The 22,915-nt window shown below is 44.5% G+C and overlaps 1 protein-coding gene across 1 annotated transcript in view; it reads right to left on the minus strand.

The window, feature by feature from the left end:
* Positions 1–22,915, minus strand: part of dpp6a (dipeptidyl-peptidase 6a) — a 230,067-nt gene that overhangs the window by 199,550 nt on the left and 7,602 nt on the right. The gene's annotated exons all lie outside the window — the stretch shown is intronic.

The raw sequence follows: 22,915 nt of genomic DNA on the forward strand, positions 1-22,915 counted from the left end.
ATAAAATCCAGTAAAGTTGATTAATTTCATAAATGAAAACTATTTCTGTTTTTTATTCATTTGGAAGCAGTTAGTTTCCCGTGGCGTCTGGAGGCTAAGCCCCTCCCCTCCCCTGCCTCTCTACCTGTTGTTCACATCTCCTGCAGCTGCTAGTTACCCCCCCCCCCCCCCCCCGCAAATACCCTCATTATAGAAGCAAGCTACATTACACAAGCTTTTCGTAGAAAAATGGGCAGTTTTATTCTAGGAAAACTGTGAGTGTGTGTGTGTGTGTGTGGGGGGGGGGGTGCTCGTAGGCCCTGGGCACCCGCCCACATTGCCCATAGGAAAAACCGCCACTGGTTCTACTGAGTTGCAGATCAATGTCCAAAGCCTGGAGTGGACTATAGAACAGAACACGCCCCCCTGATGCATAGTGGAGACGGCGCTGGAGACTGTGGTCACGGCAGTGACGGACCTCCAATACCGACATCCCCAGGCAGTCGTGGTGATTTCAGGGGACTTTAATCACTTCACTCTGGACTCATCACTGCCATCCATGTGTCAATACGTGGATTGTGCTACACGCGGAAACAACACAATCGACCTACTCTATGACAACATCGAGGAGGCATACAAAGCCACGCCCCTTCCCCCTCTCGGCAAATCAGATCACATACTGATCGCTCTACAACCCAGGTACACACCCCTGGTGAAGAGAGAGCCTCCATCAACCAGAATAGTAAGGAGGTGGACACCAGAGGCGGAGGAGGAGCTTAGAGACTGTTTTGACACCACAGACTGGAGCGTGCTACTGGACCACCACGGTGAGGACATCCAGCAGGCATCAGTGTCTGACAGACTATATCCATTTCTGTTTGGATATTGTGATGCCCACAAAGGCAGTGCGCTGTTATGCTAACAACAAGCCTTGGATCACCAGAGAGACGAAGGAGGTCCTCAACAGGAAAAAGAGAGCCTACAAAGAAAAGAATCTGGAAAAGAAAAAAGCTGTGCAATCTGAGTTGAGGTGCTGTCTGAGAAGCTCTAGAGAAAACTACAAAGCTAAGATAGAGGGGAAACTGAGAGCAAACAACATAAAAGAAGTGTGGGATGGAATGAAAACAATCACAGGGTGTAAAAAAGGGGCTGCATCTGGAGGAGACAGTGTGGAGCGAACCAATGATCTAAATGATCCTTTTAATAGGTTTAATTCATCCGCACACCCCACACCTACCTCATCCTGTGCCCCACTATTCCCTCCTCATCCTACAAATGAACCTGCACTGGTGGAATCAGCTCTTCCTCATTACACCTCACTTACTGAACATCAGGTAAGAAGAGAGCTGAAGAAACTGAAGACCAGGAAAGCAGCAGGCCCAGGTGGGTTGTGCCCCAGGCTCCTGAAGACATGCGCAGATGAGCTGGGAGGTCCTCTCCAGCATCTCTTTAACCTGAGCCTGCGCCTAGGTAAAATACCAACGCTCTGGAAGACCTCATGCATCGTTCGTCTGCCCAAGGTCAAGCAGCCGAGGGACAATAAAGACTACAGACCAATGGCACTGACCTCTCACATAATGAAAACCATGGAGAGGTTAGTGCTGCAGATGCTGAAGCCCCAGGTGCAACATGCCCACTGCAGTTTGCGTATCGGGAGAAGGTGGGAGTGGAGGATGCCGTTCTGTGTCTCCTCCACCGCACGTTGTCTTACCTTGATGAAGGGGGGTGTGCAGTGAGAATGTTGTTTTTTGATTTCTCCAGTGCATTTGACACAATCCAACCCCCAATCCTGCAGGAAAAACTTAGGAGTATGTCAGTGGAGCCATACTTAATATCCTGGATCATGGACGACCTCATGAACAGACCCCAGTTTGTCAGAATGGGGGCCAGCCGTTCAAGAACACTCTGCAGCAGTGTGGGAGTACCTCAAGGCACAGTTCTTTCCCCGATGTTGTTCGCTCTGTACACGACCGACTTCCAACACAACACGGAGGCTTGCCACATCCAAAAATTCTGGGATGATACCGTCATTGTGGCCTGCATTAGGGAGGACAAGGAGGTGGAGTACAGGCAGCTGGTGCAGGATTTTGTTCTTTGGTCCAAGCAGAACCAGCTCCAGCTGAACATCAGGAAAACCAAAGAACTCATTCTGGACTTCAGAAGACAACCCCCTCTCTCCCAGCCAATATGCATAGACGGTGACCTGGTGGAGACAGTCACGTCCCATAAATACCTGGGAGTGGTGCTGGACAGGAAACTGGACTGGAACGAGAACACCACCCAGCTCAGCAAAAAATGTCAATCCAGGATGGACTTCCTGCGAAGGCTGGCCTCTTTTAACGTCTCCACCAAGCTTCTCAGTATGTTTTATCAAACAGTGATTGAAAGCGCTCTGCTGTACGCTGTAGTGTGCTGGTGCGGCACAAGCAAGAGAAACCTGACCAGACTTAACAAGATCATCAGGAGGGCTAGCTCTGTTGTGGGACTGAAGCTGGCCACAGTGGAGGAGGTGGCTGAACAACGAACACTGTCCAGACTTCAGGCAATTATGGATAATGTTACACACCCTCTGCATGAGGCCTTCAGTGAAAGGAAGAGCAGCTTCAGCAGCAGACTTTTATCACAACGCTGCACCACAGACAGACTTAGAAAGTCCTTTGTCCCACGAGCCATCAGACTGCACAACACTCTGTGTTGAGAGCTTTTACTCTTGCTTCTGATTTTGATTAAGCTGAATTTCTGGGAAACTTGACATTTTTTTAGGAATTGTTCATACTTGCTTTTATTCTTTTTATATTTTTATCTATTTATTGTGTTTTTATCTGTTTTAGGAATGATTGTGCTTTTAAGAATGGGCAGCTGGCCACTTAAAATTTCCTTCGGGATTATTAAAGTCTATCTATCTATCTATCTATCTATCTAGTCACAGTTCTCCTCTGAGCACTAAAACCTGTCCAGAGAGCCTGGAGCAGAGGGAATCCAGCTGGGTTGACTTTTCTGCTGATCGCTCTGCTCTGTCAAGGTGATGTTTTTCTGATTCACCAGCACGGATCTGTGTGGTTTCAGAAAGGCCGGCCGCTCCTGCACAGCCTCTAACAGCTTGTCGCACCGTTTGAATCTGTGTTGGAAAAAGCTGTGAATGTTTTTCCCACATTACTGAGTTTGAGGATCAAATTGTGTTTGGATTCTTGGAATCCCTGCTGAAGATTTCTGCGATTGATGAAGGATCCGTACGGTTTGGATCCGTCAATCCAGCAGTGACGCGTTTGATGCTCCATCTGATGGAACAAGGACGGAAACAAAATGTGGAGCCAGTGTTGCAGAAAGATGTTTTTTTTGCAACAACAGCACCGCTTGACCTTTGTGTTATCCTATGACCCCCCCTTCCATTGAGGTGTTCTCCCTACCATGACAAAGGTGAATAAAGGTGGAAAGATTTCATGTAATCCATGGACACCAGTGAAGATCACAAATCATTGAAGGAAAAAGGTTCAGAGCACTGTCTAGTGGGTCTAGATGACCCAACTCCCAACGTTAAAGTGCCTAGGATAGCAGAAGGGTTACTGACGGTGAGGGCAGAAAACGTCCCGTTTTATTAGTTTCATAGAAAAACTATATTTGTGATCAAATGGTTCAGCTTTTTCTTCATTCTGTTTCAACTCAGGACAAAACTTGTAAATCAAAATGTTTGGTTTCAAATGACAAACCTGGTGTTTAAAAAAAGGAAAACCGCTAAACACGGTGGTGGTAGTATGATTGTTTGTTGCATGTCAGCTTTGAAACTGAAGGTAACACCAAGCGCCTTTTATTGCTAGGACTCATTAGCCAAAATGAACCAGCATGTACTCAGAAACCACCCGGTTCTGTTCAGGACTTTATCTAGAGCAGGGGGGGCAATTATTTCAACTGGCGGGCCACATTGGGTTCTAAAATTAACATGGAATGTAGATGAAAACATTTGGATTGAAAAGGATATTCTAAGACAGAATATTCTAGAGTTTTTAGGTTAAAACCTTTGTTCCCATTTTAGATCATTTTTTGATCGTGAAGTCCTTTGGTTCCTTCAAGGAGTTTTAAGGTTCTTCATGGATAAAGCTTCATTCATTCATGATTTTTTTAATAAATAAATTACAGTATTTATGAAATAAAACAATGACCAATTAACACTATGATTTCCAAAGACAAAAATTCAGGGAAAATAAACTGATACATTTTTAAAAAAATTATAATAATAATAGTGTATCCTCTGCCATCATAATCCTAATAAAGACTTTTATTAGGGCTTCAACACATCACTCATCTAACAGTTTGTGCAGCTGTTCTGTGTCCTGCACGTCTGTTTCTCATCCAGTAATACTGAAAAAGCTCATTTCTGTGTCTTCTGCTGCAGCTACACATATATCTGTTACCTTTTCACCAGAATAGAGTCCCTCGTTTAATGTAAGAATTACGTTCTACAAAAAACCTGATCTGTGAAATCCATGGAGAATGATTCCAGAGGTTTATGGCAGGAAAACTCCTCACTGCATAAATACACTTTTCTCACACAGACATGAATATTTTCACCTTTTCTCTGGTTTAAATTCTCAAACCTTCATAGACATTAAGTCCAGGATCTGAGAATGAAAACAAAGATCTGATCGATCAGATTTCTGATCTGAAGAGCTCCGTGTTTCTGTACAGGACACATGGAGGAGATTGATTGACAAGGTTTCCAGCCAATCAGGACACAGAACAGGGTGAGCTGTTTAAAAAAAGCAGCATAATTGCTCTAAAAGAACGAGCTAAACTGAGAAAGATGAACTGTGACGTAGAAAGAGGAGACTGTCTTCTGTTCTGTTTGACAGAGATTTTAGAGGCTTTCAGGTTGGAGCTCAGACTGCAGAAGGGGGGAAGAAAATGTCACGTCTTGATCATGTGGCCAGATTAAAAATCAAACATGGGTCTCTGATATTGTTCAGTGGGCCGGACCAAACATGGAGGCGGGCCGTAGTTTGCCCCCGCCCTGAGCTAGAGTCTAGGCATGTGTACCTTTCAGAACCATCAAGGCCTCGTCCTTTCAGACGAGTGAAGCAGGTTTTCACCACTAAAACGGAGAATCTGTAGCTGGATGGCTAATTGGAAAAAAAGTTATTCACGGTGGTGCCAAAAAATCTGTTTGGTCTGTGATGCTCACCAGAGCTTCAGAAGGTCAACCACTGAATCAGGAAATCATAGCATTTATAGAATTTGTGTCATGATGCAGACGACAAGGATTTGGTTAAAAAAACAAAAACAAAGGCTCACCTCAGGACTTTGTAATGTGACCCTGGTCTCAGTGACAGAGGTCAAAGGTCCCCTGTATGTCTTCAGCAGGTCTGGTCCAATCTCCAGAGCTGGGATGTCTGGGAGTTTTCAACTCCTGTTCTCTGCTGGATTGAGGCACAGAGGCCGTCTAGAACTCTCCAGAACACTCCTTGGTTGCCATGGCGATGTGTTTAGGATCATGTCCTGCTGGAAGATGCAAACGTGTTTCATCCTCTATGTTCTCACTGATGAAAGGAGGTTCTTACCGTCCATGGATCCATTCATCCTTTTCTTCAAACACACCAGTCGTCCTGTCCCATTTGCAGAAAAGCGGCCCCAAACCACCATGTTTCCACCCCCATGCTTAACAGTGGGTTTGATGTTCACGCCAGAAACTTTCTTTTTGGTTCGGTCTGAACAAATCCCCCAATCCTTCCCAGAATCATCCAGATGGTTTCTGGAGAACTTTAGACAGACATGGACATGTACTGGTTTTGGAGCTCTGCAGGACTTGAACCCCCAATGATGTTATGTATTACCATGGTAACCTCTGTGGCAGTGGTCACAGCTCTCTTCAGCTTCTGTTTTCTTCACTGTTCTCCAGATCATTTGTTCTCCATCAGCAGAGATCTTTCACGGAGCTCCAGGTGGAGGAAGATGGTCAGTGATTGATCTCTTCTCTCCTAGCTGCTGCTTGTAGATCAGTTCCTCCCAGTCTGGTTCAGGTCTGATATCTCATCTCTGGTGACCTTTGACAGCTCTTTGGTCTCGGTCATGGTGGGGAGGTTGTAGTCTGCTTAAGGTTGTGGACCGGTGTCTTTCTTCCAAACTGGTGATTTTAATACAGTTAACCAGTGGAGGAAGAAGAAGAAACATCTTTCAGGAGGTAAAGCCTTATTTTCTGCTCCATTGCACAAATAAATTCTTCATAAATCAACGTGATTCTCTGGATTGATTTAGCTTCTGTCTGACAACTGAAGTGTTTCTAGGATGAACATCACAAACCAAAGTCTGATTTTAAGTGGGACAACTCCCAGAACCCGAGTCAGACTAATACTAATTCTGCTCCAATGTGTGAATGTGAGCATATACATTCTGTCTGAGTGTCGTTCAATCAATAGACTGCACTAAAAGCAGCCCTTTGAAACTCTGGATAACTGGATGTTTACCTGCAAACATCCTGCTACAGTTGAACTAGATGTAAGTAATGTTCATAAATCCTGAAATGATCAATAAACTGCCATCATTTTGCATTGATTCTCTTCTTAACAGAGGAGATAAGAGGAGCCAATTACAGCGGAGTAATTAGCGTCCATAATGTCCACCAGCTTCACACGTCGCCAGTATTTCATGCTGCAAGTATGAACGTGTCATTTGAATTCTCGACACGTGTTGGAGCTCCTCTCCGAGACGTTCAGGATCAATATTCCTCTGAAATCTTTGAGCTGAAGTGTTTACGGTGCTGAATATGCAGACTCCTCCACCCTCAGCTGCAGCTCAGAGCATCTCCCTCCAGCTGGGAGGCGCAAACAGCACAGCCCACGTGAATCCCATTTAAGAGCTCCTGAAATTAATTACAGTGGATATGGCTGTCAAAACAACCTAATGGGGGCATCAGGCTCCCTCGACACCAGCTGGACTCCTAACAGGAGAGCAGCAGCTGCACAGACAGGTAAGAGGCTTCATTACAGCGTCTGCGATTTTCCCCTCGCAGCCTTCAAAGGGAAACATTTTAGCATAAAAATGTCGACTCCAGGAGCACAGCTCCGACTGCCAAACTTTTATTTGCTGACAATAATTTTAATTGGTGTTAAAACACGAAAAATTTCCCTTGAACCCGACTGATTCTGCAAGTTTTCAGGAGTTTCTATGTGCGTCTGCAAGAACTGTCTGCAGAACCAGACCGTCTGCTTTAAGGACTCCACAAACTGCAGGTGGGAGGAGGCTAACTGCTGGTGTTCTGTGACGCGTCATCAAAAACAGGCAGTGGGTTGTTGGAGAGCAGAGAGCTGCCAAAGTCTGAGGAGGTTCTTCTGTGAGGAGCTGCTGGCTGTTCCATCAGTTTGTCTTTGGAAGGAAACATTTCCTCTTAATGATGGATTCATGCCTTCATGGGATTAAAGCGTCAACGTCTGAGTTGGACTCTGCAGCAAAAGCTTTTACATCACCAAATGACCTGGTTTCTTCCAAAATGACATTCTGAACCCTCCTGATTTCAATAAAGCTCAGATTGATCTGCCCACCGAGGGGGCGGGGCCAGGTCTCAGTTTTTATCCAGTGAAATTCATAAGATTACCTGCTGTGCTGCTTAGATACACGTTTTTATTTTAGAACACAGACCTTGTTTGCTTTCTGCAGACATGCAGTGGTGCTGCTGCAGCAAAACGCATCCAAAGCAGGAAATCCAGAATCACACATTTTGCAGTATGCTTTAACCAACAACTTTAAATGAACATGTTTCAAATCCTATGAAAAGGTCAAATTCCCAAACTTCTATGTGTATATAGATAACAAAACCCTCAAATATTATTGACTGAGAGATCAAGTTATTTCTGGTTCAGAGGAAAAGTTCTTCAAAAGGACTTTTTGATGTAAAGACAACGTAAATAGTCATTCAGAAAACGCAGGTATGAGCTGTAGACAGCTTTGGAAGCCTCAGACACACCTCAACTAGAGCCAATAATCAACTTTGTCATCTTTGCTTTATTAGTGTGTTGATGCAAAGTTCTTCCTGAAAATGACAGACAGCGTCTGTACGTTTTGAAATTTTCCTGAAAACTTTTATTTTGATTGAAGTTTGGACAGAAAGGTTTAAACTGATGGACATGTCAAAAATAAAAATGTAAACGAGACATGAAGAGACCCGATCACAAACGCTGGTGATGACAGCTGGAACTGAGACCGGATCAAAACACAATGTTTCAGTAAAGACTTGATCACAAAGGCTGTAAACCTTTAGGAAAGCTTTTGTGTTGGTTTTGTTTAAAGCCTGGGCGGGTCACAGCCTCAGGTTCTGTTTTCCTGCAGAGTTGATCCCGCTCAGAGCCTGCAGCCTCTGAAGGTGACTTCACATGAAGGACATTATCTGCAGGAGAACATAACCAGGGTTATTAATCTGTCATTGGAGTTTGATGTTGTTCAGTTAATTAGTTTGTTTGCCTTAAAGCCAGAACTGACCTGGAACACCAGCCGAATGTTTCAGAGCTGGCAGACGGAACCGCAGCCCCGCCCACCGCGGCGCCTCTGCATCGCCGCAGTGGGCTCTGTGGAGATGCAGGAACACAATCCACACTTCAGCCAGGAGTTTAGCAGATCAAACTTCTGCTGGAACAAACATTCAAAGGTTTTCTTGGACGAGCAGCAGGTCAGATCAGGCTGCAGAGTTTTTGCAGACTCCTCTAAACGCACAGGAGCGAGTGACACAGCGGCTGTTGCAGACTTACAATGTTTACAGAAATGAGAAAGTAACCACGAAAATGTAAATGTTTCCAGATCTGCTGGACTAGAGCTCACTCTGGATGCAGAAGATGAAGATGTGAACATCAGAGCACAGAACAGACGGGGGAACTTTGGCTTTTTACTGGAAGGAAGCTCAGTTTTGCTGTGATCTGTGTTTGGAAACATGACACGGCGCAGATGTGCAGATGCTGCAGATGTGGTCACTGCAGGCTGAACAAAACATTTCTTATTGAGCATTTGATTTTTCAAAAGAGGACTGAAATCTGTAAACTGAAGCATGTGTGTGACGGTCGCTGCACCCATTGGCCGGGACACGCTGGATCACATGACCACTCGTGGGCCCCAGCGCACTCTGACATATTCCTGCCCTCCTCTGAGGTTCCCAGCAGCAGACGTGTGCAGTCCTTCTGAATTTCTGTGTCCACAGCGTGTAGTCTGTATGTAGACAGCATGTTCATCCACTCACTTCCATGCAGCTTCCATGCAGCTCTGGCTTTGCAGCTTTTAAATAAAAGTGATTAAAAGTCGCCTAAATCCAGGATCGATTGGCCTAAATCCCCAGAGAGTCCAGAGTTGGAGTCTCCGTCTGGAGAGACCGTCTTCCAGCACAATAAACTCACCAAGGCCTCCACAGGGAAAATCAATGCTTTCATTACCAACTTCATTACTTGATAGCACGATATCCTCCACTCTGTCGCTGTTGTCTCTGTGGTTTTAGTGACATTCTCTCAGAGTTTCAAACAGGAGGAAAATTACTGTTAGCCCACATCAAACTGAAGCCAGGAAACGGACACAGCCGCTAAATCCCCTCCTGATACAAGAGGACTGTCTGATACACATCAGCTCAGGACAGGTGACCATGGGGGGGGGGGGGGGGGGTCCTCATTCCAGCTACAAGTTTGCAGAGATGAAAACCAGCAGGACTTAAAGATCTGAACTTCTCAGCTCTGATTACAAAGAGCTTTCCTAACTAAACTCATCATAAGTATCTAACTATTAGTTAATCAGCAAAGGATTTACTGCAATTACTCCATTTAACCGTTTAGTGTCTCAACTGTAAAAAAAAGAGGTTCCATTGCTGTCATTGACAGCATCCATTAAAAGTGAAACCTTTACTGAAATGAGGTTTAAACGGACTCTGTGCAGCACTTCAGGGTGCTGCGTTCTATCCTCCGGTGGGTTCTGGAGAAAAAACAGTTTAAACACAAACTGCTGATGCAGAAAACAAAAAATACCCATGAGCACTTGCAGGTAGAGCATCCAGATATCTTCCTGACAATCAGCAATGCAAGAGTGTCCTCTGTAGAAGACCTTTCTAAACCTGAACATTAACTGAATGACCCGCTTTTAGTTTCTACAGGGGTCATCTGGGCCTTTAATAATACCACATGAAAAGGGGCGGGGCTCTGGGAACTGTAGTTTTTGGGGATTTTTTTCTCTGGTAGTCAGAAGGGAGGGTATAAACAGTACAGACTGACAGGATTTTCCAGATTTCCTGGATGAACTTCTTCATGAACCAGAAGCAAGAGCACATCCGTCCAGTCTGGTTACCATGGAGATATACTCAGTCATCTGTGTTGGGATCATAAAGTTATTTAGTCCAGACTCAGCAACAGAAACCTGATTAGTCTGCAGATTAGTTCTGTTAGATGATCCTGTTCCAGAGCAGGCCAACATCCAGGATAATTCAGTTATGGTCATTCCTCTCTGGCTCCATCTGTCTGTGCAGACCAAAATCTATGAAGCTGCAGCTTTGTTTCCTCGTGTTACATGTTGAGCTTTGAGATACACCAGATATGATCACATGAACAACATTTCTCTCTGATTAGAAAAGCAACTAAAAATCAGGTTGAAGAAAACATTTCAGTGGATTCTTTAGTTTGCTGCGGATGCAAAAACACGACATAACCACTAAATCCAGCAGATATGCAGACGACACACTCCGAAACTCCCAGAGGAAGCGTCTTTCTGATCAATGACAGCATGGAAACTCATCGTTATGGTAACGGAAGTGATTGACTAGCTTATGTGACAATCAGGAACGACTGCTTGTACAAACACAAAAAATGACTAAACGTGGCAGAAGTTCTTCAGGTTTCAGTGTTTGTCTGGCAGAAGTTCTTCCTGTTTTAGCATTTGTCTAACAGAAGTTTTTCAGGTTTAATCGTTTTTCTGGTGGAAGTTTTTCAGGTTCCTGGTTCTGGTCAGGACTCGAGCAGCAGCATTCTGGATGTACTGAAGCTGTTTTACAGCTCGTTTGGAGAGGCCGGTGAGCAGGCCGTTACAGTAGTCTAACCTACTGGAGACAAATGCATGAATAAGTATCTCCAGGTCTGGCTTTGACACTATGTTTTTGATTTTGGCAATGTTTTTTAGATGGTAAAATGCCGCTGATGTTACTGACTTGATATGGCTGTTAAAGTTCAGGTCAGAGTCCATGATTACCCCTAGATTTCTGACTTGATTTGAGGGTTTTAGAGACAGAGAATGAAGGTAGCTGCTGAGACTTTCTCTTTGTTTCTGTGGGCCAAAAATAATAACTTGGGTCTTGTTTGAGTTTAGCTGGAGAAAGTTGTTCTGCATCCACGCACTGATCTGTTGGAGGCAGTGGCTGAGTGAATCCACCGGCCCATATTCACCTGTTGTCAGTGACACATAGATCTGAGTATCATCTGCATAGTTGTGATAAGATATGTTATTACTGCGTATTAATTGCCCTAGTGGCAGCATGTAGAGGTTGAACAGAAGGGGTCCCAGGATCGATCCCTGGGGCACACCACAATTCAAGCCCATGTAGTCTGAGACACAACTCCCAATTTCAACAAAGTATTTCCTGTCTTCCAGATAAGACTTGAGCCAACTTAGGGCAGATCCAGAGATGCCAACCCAGTCTTGGAGTCTGTGCAAAAGGATCCCATGATCAACAGTATCAAAGGCAGCACTCAGGTCTAGCAGGATTAAGACAGAGACTTTGCCATCATCAGTGTTCAGGTGGATGTCGTTGGTTACCTTGATAAGAGCAGTTTCTGTGCTATGATGGGGTCTAAAACCTTACTGGAAAACATCAAATGAATTGTTTAATAAGAGAAAATCAGTGAGCTGTTGGTAAACAACTTTTCCAAGGACTTTTCCTAAAAATGGCAGATTAGAGATAGGTCTGTAATTATTCAGTACAGTGGGACCAAGACCGCTTTTCTTCAGGAGAGGTTTAATGACTGCAGTTTTTAACGCCTCTGGAAATATTCCAGATTGAAGAGACATGTTAACTATTTGAGTAATTGATGGCAACACACTGTTCAGGACAGACTTTAGAAATCTAGTGGGTAGCACATCAAGGCAGCATGTAGACGAGCTCAGACGGGTGATGGTCTCTTGGACAGTTTGGTCAGTGACAGGTACAAAGTGAGTCAGCTTAGAGTGAGTAGGTGGCCGTTCGATAGTTATGTGTTGTGGAGTTGATGGCTTTTTTAATGCCCTGAACCTTGTCATTGAAAAATACAGCAAACTCATTACATTTAGGTGTGCAAACCAGTTCCATTGGTAGCTGGGTTGGAGGGTTAGTTAATCTGTTTACTGTTGTGAACAGGACACGAGAGTTGCTGCTGCAACTTCCAATGATTTCAGAGAAGTATCTTTCCCTTGTTCTGCATAAGATCTGGTTGTAAGCATACAACTCCCCCTTATACATTTCATAATGAACCTGGAGTTTTGACCTGCGCCACTTTCGCTCAGCTCTGCGGCACTGTTGTTTCTGTGCCCTGACTAGATCATCGTTCCACCAGGGAGCTTTCTGTCTATGTTTTCTCAACTTAACCTTCATAGGGGCAATGACATCCAGAACATTCAAGATGCTAGAAGTAACAGAATTCAGCATTTCATCAACATTGGCACCAGAGACGTTTTCAGGGTTTATCATTTCTACAAACTGTGCCCTAGTGCTCTCATTTATTTGTCTCCTTTGGACAACTGAAGGGCCAGGCGGTGGTTTGGGAGCAACAGACAGGTCAAAGAATACACAGAAATGATCAGAGAGGGCGACATCAACCACACTGACATTGTAAATAGTAACCCCCTTTGTGATGAGCAGGTCCAGAGTGTGCCCTCTGCTGTGGGTGGGGCAACTTACATGCTGAATTAGATCAAAAGTTTCAAGGACAGCATTGAGCTCTTTTCCATTTCTGTCATTGACATTATCAACATGAACATTAAAATCACCTGTAATGACTAGACCATCAAAGTCTGTGCACACAACTGAGAGCATTTCAGTGAAATCATCAATGAAACTTTGGCTGTGCTGAGGAGGTTTGTACATAACTATGCAGAGTAAGGGAGGAGTTTGTTTTAACTCAATCTTAAAGGACACATACTCAAATGATGAAAACACACCAAATGATAGTCTGCGGGTTGCAATATTATCTCTAAACAGTGCAGAAACGCCTCCACCCTTTTTATTTTCTCGTATTTCCGATACATGTTTGTAGTTGGGGGGAGTTGATTCAACTAGAACTATGTTTCCTGTGTTTTTGTCAAGCCATGTTTCAGTTAATAACATAAAATCAAGATTAAAAGAAGAGATAAGATTATTGATTAAAAATGATTCGTTGCATAAAGATCTGACATTGAGTGCAGCAAGTTTGAGATTAGTTTCCTTGGTCAAAACCTTGTTGCAAGGGATATCAACTAGATTTCTTTGATTGGACAGTCTAACTGCCCTTTTTTGCATTCTACGTGGTGCAACTACAGGTATAGCACCAGAAGGAAGCTGTTCATCACAGGGCCCCAGTTTGACATAACCTTTCCTAGGACACTGGGGGCCTGTTTCATCCTAGCTCTGGTAGCACGTCTAGAGGCGCGCAGGGGAGGTCGAGTTGAGGGTAGTTTGGGTGATGGACCAGGAGGAGCGGGAGCTGGACGGGATTTGGGTGAACGACGGAGGGAGCTTGTTGGAGGGGCTTTGGATGAAGGACGTGTTGGAGGGACTTTGGGTGAAGGATAAGGAGGGGGCGCTGGAGGGGTAGGAGAGCTCCTGTGTGGTGTGAGGCTCACAGGTGTTAGAGGAGCCATCTTAATTACTGACTTAATGAGGCTATCAAAATGGCTAGGTAGGGCCATGGGTGAAAGTGGGGGGGACGAAAAGGAAAGTGAGTCTTCACTGGGAGTAGATGTAGCAGGGGGCGCCCACAGCTGGTCAGACGGTGGTATTTCTGGGGCCAAATCTGGTGGTTGTTGTTGTGGTTCTGCGGTTAGGTCCTTAGCTGGCGGTGGTTGTTGTGATGCTGGTGCAGCTGAGTCCTTAGATGGAGGTGGTTGTGGTGCTGCCGGATCCAAGTCTTTGACCGGTGGTGGTGGTGGAGGTAGTCGTTTTTGCCGTTGTGCTGTGGTTCCTGGGACACTGGCTCGGTCCTTCCTTACTGCCTTTTCAGGGCCTTGGCCTCTATGCCCCAGAGCGTGGAGGAGGTTCTTCACTAACTCTCTTGCTCCACCTCTGTTCAGGTGTGGGCCTCTTCCCATGAAAAGGTCCTTTCGTTTCCAGAATGTATTGAAGTTCTCAATGTAATGGAATCCTCTGGAAGCACACTCTCTGGAGAGCCAATTGTTCAGCTGAAACAGACGGCTGAACTTGAGTGACACCCCATCGATGTTAGGAAGAGGTCCACTGATGAAGGCTTCAACCTCTACTTTGTCAATCTCTTCAAATAACTTGATGAAGTCTTTTTTCAAACGTTCAGATTGTTCTTTTTTGATATCGACAGCACCTACATGGATGATTATTCGTTTGACTCCTTGGTACAAGACTTTAGATAAGAGTCCTGTAATCACTGGAACAGTAGAACTTGGGCAACATAAAGTTTGCATTCTTCTGTGGCTGACTCCACTGATAGCGCCATCTCCAAGCAGCAGCGTATCTCTGACCTTGACATTTGGCACAGATTTTCTTTCTGCCTGTGCTTTGTTGCCAACATTATGACTCCTTCTCTGTGGTCCAATTTCACTGTGTTCTTCAATATCACATTGTGTTAGGGGTAAAAATCTGTTTGTGAGCTTTATTTCGGATGTTCTGTCATCTTTACGCTTTGGCTTAACACAGAGTTCCTCCGCACAAAGTTTCGGAAAGGACACAACATCACTCAGGTCTATGTCACTGTTATTCTTCTCATTTGTAGTAAGAGCAGGCTTCTTACCACCCGATGTTACTGGAAGGGTCTTGTGAAGTTCATTTTCAGTTTCCAAAGTAAATATCAGTGTTTGTAGCTCTTTTATTTCTTGTTGGTAGATCCGACAGCATTCACAGTGGGAGTTTGTTTTTCTTCCTCTTCCGGACTTGTTGCTGGCTTGTCAGACGTAAAAATATTGATTTGTATAGGTGGAAGTCACAAAAAAGGATGACCAGTCTGATATTCCAGGAGTTGTGGATGAGGTAAAATAATTAAAAATGATTAATTAAATGATTAAAAAGCAAATAAAGCAGGAAAGCGGCAGGAGCAGGGGAAAAAGCGTTTGTCTAACAGAAGTTCTTCAGGTTTCAGCGTTTGTCTGGCAGAAGTTTTTCAGGTTTCAACGTTTGTCTGGCAGAAGTTCTTCAGGTTTCAGCGTTTGCCTAACAGAAGTTCTTCAGGTTTCAGCGTTTGTCTGACAACAGAAGCTCTTCAGGTTTCAGCGTTTGTCTGGCAGAAGTTCTTCCTGTTTCAGCGTTTGTCTAACAGAAGTTCTTCAGGTGTCAGTGTTTGTCTAACAGAAGTTCTTCAGGTTTCAGCATTTGTCTGACAACAGAAGCTCTTCAGGTTTCAGCGTTTGTCTAACAGAAGTTCTTCAGGTTTCAGCGTTTGTCTAACAGAAGTTCTTCAGGTGTCAGTGTTTGTCTAACAGAAGTTCTTCAGGTTTCAGCGTTTGTCTGACAACAGAAGCTCTTCAGGTTTCAGCGTTTGTCTAACAGAAGTTCTTCAGGTTTCAGCGTTTGCCTAACAGAAGTTCTTCAGGTTTCAGCATTTGTCTGACAACAGAAGCTCTTCAGGTTTCAGCGTTTGTCTAACAGAAGTTCTTCAGGTTTCAGCGTTTGCCTAACAGAAGTTCTTCAGGTTACAGCGTTTGTCTGGCAGAAGTTCTTCAGGTTTCAGCGTTTGTCTGGCAGAAGTTCTTCAGATTTCAGCTTTTGGCTAACAGAAGTTCTTCAGGTTTCAGCTTTTGTCTGACAGAAGTTCTTCAGGTTTCAGCGTTTGTCTGGCAGAAGTTCTTCCTGTTTCAGCGTTTGTCTAACAGAAGTTCTTCAGGTTTCAGTGTTTGTCTAACAGAAGTTCTTCAGGTTTCAGCATTTGTCTAACAGATGTTTTTCAGATATCAGCGTTTGTCTGCCAGAAGTTCTTCAGGATTCAGTGTTTGTATGACAACAGAAACTCTTCAGGTTTCAGCGTTTGTCTGGCAGAAGTTCTTCAGGTTTCAGCGTTTGTCTTACAGAAGTTCTTCAGGTTTCAGCGTTTCTCTAACAGATGTTTTTCAGGTTTCAGCGTTTGTCTGGCAGAGGTTCTTCAGGTTTCAGCGTTTGTCTAACAGAAGTTCTTCAGGTGTCAGTGTTTGTCTAACAGAAGTTCTTCAGGTTTCAGCATTTGTCTAACAGAAGTTTTTCAGGTATCAGCGTTTGTCTGCCAGAAGTTCTTCAGGATTCAGCATTTGTCTAACAGAAGTTCTTCAGGTTTCAGCGTTTGTATGACAACAGAAACTCTTCAGGTTTCAGCGTTTGTCTTACAGAAGTTCTTCAGGTTTCAGCGTTTCTCTAACAGATGTTTTTCAGGTTTCAGCGTTTGTCTGGCAGAAGTTCTTCAGGTTTCAGCTTTTGTCTGGCAGAAGTTTTTCCGGTTTCAGCGTTTGTCTGGCAGAAGTTCTTCAGGTTTCAGGGTTTGTCTGGCAGAAGTTCTTCAGGTTTCAGCGTTTTTCTGGCAGAAGTTCTTCAGGTTTCAGCATTTGTCTAACAGAGGTTTTTCAGGTTTCAGCGTTTGTCTGGCAGAAGTTCTTCAGGTTTCAGCGTTTGTCTGGCAGAAGTTCTTCAGGTTTCAGCATTTGTCTAACAGACGTTCTTCAGGTTTCAGCATTTGTCTAACAGAAGTTCTTCAGGTTTCAGCGTTTGTCTGGCAGAAGTTCTTCAGGTTTCAGCGTTTGTCTAACAGAAGTTCTTCAGGTTTCAGCGTTTGACAACAGAAGTTCTTCAGGTTTCAGCGTTTGTCTGGCAGAAGTTCTTCAGGTTTCAGCGTTTGACTCACAGAAGTTCTTCAGGTTTCAGCGTTTGTCTGGCAGAAGTTCTTCAGATTTCAGCGTTTGGCTAACAGAAGTTCTTCAGGTTTCAGCTTTTGTCTGACAGAAGTTCTTCAGGTTACAGCGTTTGTCTGGCAGAAGTTCTTCAGGTTTCAGCGTTTGTCTGGCAGAAGTTCTTCAGATTTCAGCTTTTGGCTAACAGAAGTTCTTCAGGTTTCAGCTTTTGTCTGACAGAAGTTCTTCAGGTTTCAGCGTTTGTCTGGCAGAAGTTCTTCAGATTTCAGCTTTTGGCTAACAGAAGTTCTTCAGGTTTCAGCTTTTGTCTGACAGAAGTTCTTCAGGTTACAGCGTTTGTCTGGCAGAAGTTCTTCAGGTTTCAGCGTTTGTCTGGCAGAAGTTCTTCAGATTTCAGCTTTTGGCTAACAGAAGTTCTTCAGGTTTCAGCTTTTGTCTGACAGAAGTTCTTCAGGTTTCAGCGTTTGTCTGGCAGAAGTTCTTCAGATTTCAGCGTTTGTCTGGCAGAAGTTCTTCAGGTTTCAGCGTTTGTCTAACAGAAGTTCTTCAGGTTTCAGCGTTTGTCTGGCAGAAGTTCTTCAGGTTTCAGCGTTTGTCTCACAGAAGTTCTTCAGGTTTCAGCGTTTGTCTAACAGAAGTTCTTCAGGTTTCAGCGTTTCTCTAAACAGAAGTTCTTCAGATTTCAGCGTTTGTCTGGCAGAAGTTCTTCAGGTTTCAGCGTTTGTCTAACAGAAGTTCTTCAGGTTTCAGCGTTTCTCTAAACAGAAGTTCTTCAGGTTTCAGCGTTTGTCTGGCAGAAGTTCTTCAGGTTTCAGCGTTTGTCTCACAGAAGTTCTTCAGGTTTATAATAATAATAATAATACATTTTATTTAAAAGCGCCTTTCAAAACACCCAAGGTCACCGTACAAAGTTAGAGGTAAAACACAATAAAATCACAACATGTTAAAAACAATAAATAAATTGGATTCATCAGTAAAATCAGCTGACAGAAGATGTGAAACTGTGTTCCGGAAATGTGAGCTTAAACAGATAAGTTTTTAGTCCGGATTTAAAGATCATAAAGGAGTCAGTGTTACGGAGGTCTGGGGGGAGAGAGTTCCAGAGTTGGGCAGCAGAGCGACTGAAGGCACGGCTCCCCATGGTGACCATACGGGCCGGAGGGACAGAGAGCTGAAGGGAGGAAGAAGACAGAAGAGAGCGAGAGGGAGTGTTAACATGGAGGAGATTAGAGAGATAGGAGGGAGCCAGGCTATGGAGGGCTTTGAAAGTGTAGAGAAGGAGCTTGAACTTAATCCTAAAGGCTACTGGAAGCCAGTGCAGCTGCTGGAGAACGGGAGTGATGTGATGGAAGGAGGGGGTTCTGGTGATGATGCGGGCAGCTGAATTCTGGACCAACTGAAGCTTATTTAGAGTTTTGTTGGGAAGACCAAAGAGAAGAGCATTACAATAGTCGAGACGAGAAGTGACCAGACTATGAACTAAAATGGAGGCGGAGTGGATGGTGAGGGAGGGGCGGAGTCGATTAATATTGCGTAGATGAAAGTAGGCTGACCGAGTAATGCTATTGATGTGGGATTGAAATGATAATGTACTATCAAGGATGACACCCAGACTCTTTACTTGAGGGGAGGGGAAAACTGGAGAGGAATCGATGGAAAAGTTAAAATTAGAAACTTTGGAAAGGGTGGATTTGGAACCTACGAGGAGTAATTCGGTTTTATCACTGTTAAGTTTGAGGAAGTTTAGGGTGAAGCAGGTTTTTATTTCAGACAGGCAGGAGGAGAGGGAGGCAGGTGGAATAGAAGAGTTGGGTTTACTGGACATCATGGTCATCTGCAAAACAATGAAAATCAATATTGAATTTACGGAATATGTTGCCAAGGGGGAGCAGGTAGGCAATGAAGAGGAGGGGACCGAGAACAGAACCTTGAGGAACACCAGATGAAATGAGTGAGGGTTGGGATTTAAAAGAATTCAGTTGAATAAACTGAGTGCGGCTTGAGAAATAATAATGTTTAGACTACTGTTATTCTTCTTATTATTGCTGTCTTTTTATCTATTTTTTAAGTCGTTTATTTATTTATTTTTTATATGCTGCTTGCACTGTGGGGTGAGAGGAAAGCAATTTCATCTGTGCTGTATGTCTTTATGAATGCAGTACATTTGACAATAAAGCCGACTTTGACTTTGAAGAATGAAACCAGCGGAGGGGGGTGGACTCGATACCGAGGGCTGAAAGTCTGTGGAGGAGGATGGAGTGAGATATGCTGCGCTCAAGTCGAGGAGGATGAGGATGGTGATGAGTCCAGAATCAGCTGCTAGGAGAAGGTCATTGGTGATTTTTAGTAGGGCAGTTTCTGCGCTATGAAGGGCACAGCTTCTGTCTAACAGAAGTTCTTCCGGTTTCAGCAAGAGGACCTGCTTTTCAGTGAAGTTCTTTCAGCGGTCTGCAGTCATTCGTGCACTCTTTGAACAGATCTCTGATATTTCACGTCATTTCTCACAGATTAAACCAAACTTGGATCTTGTAAAGAACAGGTAGCAGGATTTTTGGCGTCAGAATTCAGCTGTTGTGTTTCTTTTTGGCGGAGGGCTTAACCTTTCCTGCTGTGTCGGCAAACAGTAATGACAAATAGTTGCTTAGCCACCAACAGGATTTCTCACTGCATTTATATCAAAGATGGATTTTTTTCTCTTCTGACAGCTTTGCAGCTTTGAAATGAACGGCTTTCACGCTTTCCACAGGAAGACGCCGTCTTTCATTAAGAGTCAGGACTCGTGGTTGCCAGATATCTTTCATGAACACCCATTTGGGAAGATTAACTACAGGAATATGCGCCAGTGTCTGATAACACCAAAGTCATATCACATTCTGTGCAAGGTGGTTTCTGGGCAACAGCGTGGCCATCAATCCGGTGGGTAGAATCTCAGCAGGAATCATTGTCAGCAAGCAGATCAGTGTCCCGTTGTGTGCGTACATGCACAGAAAAAAGGAAATGGGTGGTAAACATCCATTCTGATGGCATCTGTGTGCAGACTGAGCTGCAGAGGCGACGCGCCACAGAGGGAAGCAAAACGTTATGGAGCTGAAGGCAGAAAGCATCCGACTTTGATGTGGTACAAAGAGAATTAGCTCCTTTTTATTTTACCGCTACAAACCAAGAGGAAGATTAAGTAGACTTTAAAGGTTTGGGGTTTTTTCCAGAATACCACCTCCACACAGTTCCCATCACCAGAAAGACGTTTGCTTCTAAAACAGTTAAATAAAATACCTCAAACTGACATGAAGAATTGATTTAATAAACGCAGTAAAGCCGTCTTCCCTCCTTTTCTTTGTAAATGGATGAAACTAAAGCGATGCGGATCACCATGACGATAACCAGAAGAGGACGTTTGACTCAGAACGAGGCTTTGGCTCGTTTTGATGATTCTTCGTAGTTTTTGGTTGATCATTTCTGACAACCAGGATCGAAAAACTGGACCTTCAATGACATTTGGATCCATCATTTGAGTTGCCATAAAATGATTAAAAGTGATCTTGGTAAATACTGTCAAAGTACTGGGACCCCCACCTTTGGGGCAGTGGATGTCCATTACTGCACTGGTGAGGTTAGAATCCCAGTGTGACGGGAATAAACTCCAAAGAAAACCTCCGTAAATAAAGAATTTATGAACCAATAAATGTGCAACAAGAAGAAGCAAAATGTTCTCATCAGTGTTTCTACTAAGTTTGATGAAATCTGACAAACACTGACACACCAACATCTTTACTGATACAAAGACTCAACGCGTTTGTCATTCTGGAAGGCAGAGCTGCTCCTCAGTTCATTAAACATGATGGAAATAGACATTTACTCTATATTTATATATATTTACTCTTTACTCTGTTCCATCCTGATCATCTTGATTGATTTGTTTCATCAATTCAGTGTTTAGACATTTACTAAACTTCTCATAACATGATTGCTTTACACCTGCAGTGAAAATCATCTCCAGATCTCACCAGCAAAGAAACAGATCTATTTTTTATAGCCTTTCACCCAGAGAAGAAAATCCAGCCCTCCATTTTTAATAACCTTCATCTTGTCCAGGGTCAGGAGAAGCCGGGACCTTCCTGCTCCTGCATCTGGAAGCGAGGAGCAGCCGGTGCTCACATGAAAAAGATATTTCACAAATGCTCAGCCAGACACCAAACGAAAGAAGAAATCACATCTGCAAATTTCCAGACTGACCTGCTTGTCTGAGATAAAGACGTGACGGTTCTTCTGCCGCAGAGGCCTCATTCAGACACGCCTCCAACATTAGGAGTGTGATGAACCTGGAGGTTTTCCTCCTGATGGTCCAGACGACAAAGCTGCTGAACATCCCTTTGTACGGGCTGAGCCTGCCTCTGCCCACCGTACCTGCCCCGCTGCAGCTGATGGTGGATTGGGGCGCCTCTGGAGACCCTGAAAGCCCTTAAGTGAGCCTAACACAAAGAGGCAGCGAGGTGAAGATCAGCGGCTCCAGAAATCAGGACGGATTGAGCTCCTGTTGCTTTTTAACAACGGCTCAGGTTTGGAATTGAACTGAAATGATGCTTGATGGCTCCCTGATCCCCCGTCCCTCAGACCCCCCCCCCACAGCACTTCCTACCACTGCGCGTTACACGCCTGTGTTAATGCCAGACGTGTCGCCTCCACACAACGTCTGCACCTCCTGAGGGAGATTTACAAGCACTGATCTGAGCGCGTGCAGGCCGGGCCGCACTAAAACCGTGCTTTATGTCTGTCGGTTGTCAACCGGAGCAGCATCTAGTTTTATAGCCCCCCCCGGAGTCAGGACAACAAACCGTCCCCTTTACCATCAAGACGCTGGAGTGAAGACTTACACTGCAATTTTTCATCATCAGTCAATCCCATCGCCTTTGGAAGAAAACGGCCCGCAGCAGAGAAACACTTTTCAATGAAGGCTGCCGATCAGAGCTTGGCCATGGAAAAACCATCAGAATGGCGGACAGGAAGCACTTCCTCCAACCAGTCAACTCCTGTTTATTGGGGTGGGGGGACAAACCCTGCATTTAAAGTCATCATTAGACACAACAGGGATCCATTCAAAAGCAAAGAGCAGGATGAACCACTTCTGATGTAAAGCAGGAAAACCTAAAAAAGGAAGAACGAGGTTTGAGATTGTTACAACGTGGATTCCCGTCACACGTCTCCATCTCTGAAGAGCGAGGGACGAAAACCTCTGACAGTCCTCTGGAACACAAGGAGGGATGGTTCTAGGAAAAAGGTTCCACATTTTCTCTTTTTTCCCTAAAATGAACCAAAGTCTTTTTATCTGAACTCACATCCAAAGACTGAAATCCTCAATCGTGAACACAGACCTGATTGGCTTGAATGATGTAGACCTGCTGCTGCAGAAACAGCAGCTTTTGTTTTGCTTTTAGTTTCATTAAAAGCAGCATCACGTCAGTGACGCGTCTCAGTGAGACACTCTGTGCCTGGCGTGGCGGGTGGCGAGGCCTCTGGGACGCATGGCGGATGCGTTTGTGATTTTAGATACGGCGCAAGTGTCTGTCATCCAACCCTCTGCTGCGGCGCCGCTCGTCTCATCAGGCCCTGTTGAGCGGCTGCGATTCGCCACCAGATGGGCTGTCACGACCCAAGCATTTTTCAAGAGCCCAGCGCCTGCACGGGGGGGGGGGCAGGTCGGTCCTGAGGACTTGTGCTCTCACTCCCCGAGCTGCCAGTCAAACTGAGGGGAGAGACGCTTCTGCAGCGGCGCCACCGAACGCTGCAACAGCAGAACGGGGATCCGTGGAAAAATCCCTCTGGCTGCACATTTCACTTCTCATCCCCAACTTCTCAAGTCAAAGAAGAAACTTTGATCACAGCTGAAGTGACCAGCGGATCTGACGTCAACAAGTGGGAGGAGCTTCATCGGGAA

This window comes from Oryzias latipes, chromosome 20, assembly GCF_053564925.1.
Source record: "Oryzias latipes strain Hd-rR chromosome 20, Olatipes_Hd-rR_3.1".
Classification (NCBI taxonomy): Eukaryota; Metazoa; Chordata; class Actinopteri; order Beloniformes; family Adrianichthyidae; genus Oryzias; species Oryzias latipes.